Genomic DNA, 3,878 nt, shown 5'->3' on the forward strand with positions numbered 1-3,878 from the left:
CAAAGCAGTACCAAAGCTATATGGTGGATTTTGGGGTAAAGGTTCGTCAACTATCTTTGCGGCAAAATAGATGAGACCAGGCAAAACTACATCCCCGTGAGAATTAGGAAACATCACACCGAAGAGCCACAACAAATATGCAAACAAGTGTCTCTTCGTTGTCTCAGGATCAGCATGGGTAGATAAAATTTCGAAGTTAATACGAAGCCAGCTGTGTGGGACACCTCGAGGCGGACCAGAACGATCTGATATGGGCATTTCTAGCCTCAGACGGGCAGAGACATGTGCTGGCCAATTAGGAGAAACTCGTGGATGTACCACTGGCACACCTCTAATTGGTAAAGCTGTGATCATTGACACATCTTTTAGAGTAGGTGCAAGCTCTCCACATCGAAAGTGAAATGTGTGGGTCTCCGGTCTCCATCTATCAACGAGGGATGTCAAAAGGGATGGGTCGGCAGTAAAACTACCTCGACGAGCTGCGATGTTCGCAAAATGTAGGAGTCCATAAGCCTCAAGATGTTCAAGGAACCGATTCTCTATTGACCAGGGCGTCTTTACAGTTCGAAGCCGGAAGGTCTGAGGAGGATTTTCATGATTTGGATTTATGAAAAGCTGGCAACGGTGGTGGTTGTCGTGATAACCATTCAAAAGCTGGGGCATTTCAGCCATAACCTGCAATCACGATGAAAAAAATTAAATATTCCGAATATTACATCACGATTAAATTAAAATACATGTTCCGAATATTACATCACGATTAAATTAAAATACATGTTCCGAATATTACATCACGATTAAATTAAAATTCATGTTCCGAATATTACATCACGATTAAATTAAAATACATATTCCGAATATTACATCACGCAGTGTTGTTGTTACGATACGGACAGTCCCTACGCGGGTGACCAGCACACCTACATACGCGGCATCGCCTTGGTTCTCCCAACTGGCTGTGGTCCATGTCATTGCGATGACGCCTAGACTGACGCCGTCCCTTGCTGGTTCGCATCAATGCAGGATCTGGAACCCATGTGGTGCCTTCTGGCCATAATTGCTTGTAGTTCGTATCAATGCCCCATGCCCAAAACTCACCGTTCCAAGTGTTGTACAAATTGTGCATGTTGAAGTATGGTGATACGTACGACTCGACACTAATTTGTTGATCTGCAGCTGCCCGCAATACGTGACTACAAGGATATCCCAGAAGCTTGGGCTTGTTGCAAGTGCACTCACATGAGGTTGCGCCAAGCGTCACAGCTTGTTTTTTTGCTCCCCTGTGGTGACCATTCACAAACTTTGCTCGCACACTAACTTCCCATTTATTCCTAAGTGCATCTACCTGCCTGCACCCATGTCTTTGCGACTTCTTTGCTTTGTCATCAAGATGTCTTTGCATCTTCTTAGACCAGGTCTTGTTCAAATCAACTAGCGCCTTGGCAACGGTGACTCTATCTGCAAAGTATGACACAGTCCGGTTCCAAGTTTCATCAATTAGTGCTGTGATAGGTAGTGCCCTCACCCCTTTAAGAACACCATTGTACACCTCGGACATGTTGCTTGTCATTATACCGTATCTAGCGCCAGTGTCATGAGACTGCGCCCACTTGTACAAATTGGGACAATTCTCATTAATCCACTGGCTCAAATTTATTGCTCTTCGACGACCCCTCCGGTCTTCTCTCGCCTGGAGGGATGCGCGCTCGATCTGACCATTGATACCTGCCCAGATAGCACTCATTTTTGCTGTAGTTTTCTGCATGCACATCCTCTTGAATAGCTTGAACCAATCTTTGTTTTTGAATTTCGAATAAAAATTAGCTGCCAAATGCCTCATGCACCACCTTGTCTCCAGATCGGGCCACCCCCAATCTGGATCTTGTGAAGCCTTAATTATCTCAAGCGCGCTTAATAGTCCGGTGTTGCGATCAGAGATGATGCAAACCCCTTCCCGGTCTTTGATGACACCCATCTTCAGGCAACACAGGAACCATAGCCAACTATGTTTGTTTTCTCTCTCCACTAGTGCATAGGCAATAGGAAGAAGTTGATTGTTTGCATCAGCTGCCATCGCCACTAAGAGTGTGCCCTTGTACTTTCCTGTGAGAAATGTACCATCAATTGATACAACCGGACGACAATGCTTGAATGCTTGTATAGTCTGGGCGAATGCCCCGAATAAGCGATCCAGGATTTGCTCGTCCGGGTTCAATGGATTTGGACGTTCTTTCCGGAAAACTTGAGTCCCCCTATTAGCAACTGAAATCTGATGCAGCATTCTAGGGGCAAAAGAGTACGCCTCCTCATAGGTTCCATACAACCTCTGAAATATCTTTTCCTTTGCATGACGAGCCTTGCTATAGCTGACAGGGAAACCAATCAGATCAGATGCAGTTGCACACAAAGCCCTAATACTAATATTAAGACTTTGCTGCACAATGGTTTGCATCACCTGTGACACATATTCTGCAGTCACGTTGCGGTGCTCTGAAAGAGTGCCGGTTTGCTCACAACCATGTTGCTCTATTTTTGTGACATGCCATGGCTGACATACCCCAGGCTTCTGGCGAGCAATAACTCTTCCGCGGCAACCCGCTTCGCGATGGATGCATATGAGCTTCAACTCCTTTTTATCAGACTGCTTCACTCTATGTTGCCTGTGTATAGCAATTGCATAGCTATGTATTGCTTGTTTAGCAGATTTCTTATCTGGGAAAATCTGTCCAACGGCCAGACTCCCCGCGTCTAGGCCAGCAACAGAGTGAAATTCATCGGTGATGCTCATAACCTGTAAAAACTCTGGGTTGATTGCTGCAGCGACCGCATTCTCAGGAGGAACAACTTCATCATCATCTGATTCCGAAGACGCAGAAGAATGACCATCATCGTCATCATCTAGCGCCTCCGGCAATCCCTCGACATGTTCGCTCATGTCAACGACCGCAGACCAATATCCCGTGTCATACACTTGATGGCCACCTGTTGGTTCCGTTGGGCCGGCGTCGGGGGCTACAGTTATGGCCATATGTTCGCCACCGCTTGGTTCCGATGGGCCGGCGTCGGGGGCTACAGTTGCGGCCAACTCGGCCTCACCGGCACCGCTACTGCACTCGGCGACATCACTGACAGAAATGAACTCCACATAAACCATGGGTTGTCCATACATGGAGTTATTGGGATTGCTTGCAAAACCCATGTACGACGCCCATGCTCTTTCACCGGTAACCCGTCGCAAAACCCAACGATTTCCTCCCTCAACCACGAAAGCCTCCACGGTCATTTTTTTTCCATTCATCGCTGAACCAAACACCGATCGGATGCACCTTCTAACTGCCGCATACTCTACATTAACCATGTCTTTCACTACAACCGTAGTCATCCCGCACCTAGACACATCCACACCAGAAGGACTCTCACGTAAGATGTGCCCATAAAACACTAACAAATTTTCCATTGTACCTAACGAGCAGCCATATTTACATCGTTAGTCCATTAAAAATCATATTTTTAGATTTACATTGTAATAACAACATCCATTACTTATCTTTTTTACATATAACAATTTAACAACATCCATTACATCTACGCATAATAATTTATATTGTATCATTTATCGTCACACTACATCTATAAAATAAATAGAAGATGAATTACAATATGTCATTCATACCTCTGGTTGGCAAATTACATACTGCATATATATATATATGCGGCAAAATACATACTGCATATATATATATATATATATATATCACGAATCATATTTCTACGGGGTTGGCAAATTATCAAATAAACAAATATATTACACACGCGTCTTCATGTAATAATACTAATGAAGCTAACATATTATTACATGTTTTTTTACAAAAATGCTA

This window comes from Hordeum vulgare, chromosome 2H (assembly GCF_904849725.1).
Source record: "Hordeum vulgare subsp. vulgare chromosome 2H, MorexV3_pseudomolecules_assembly, whole genome shotgun sequence".
Classification (NCBI taxonomy): domain Eukaryota; kingdom Viridiplantae; phylum Streptophyta; class Magnoliopsida; order Poales; family Poaceae; genus Hordeum; species Hordeum vulgare.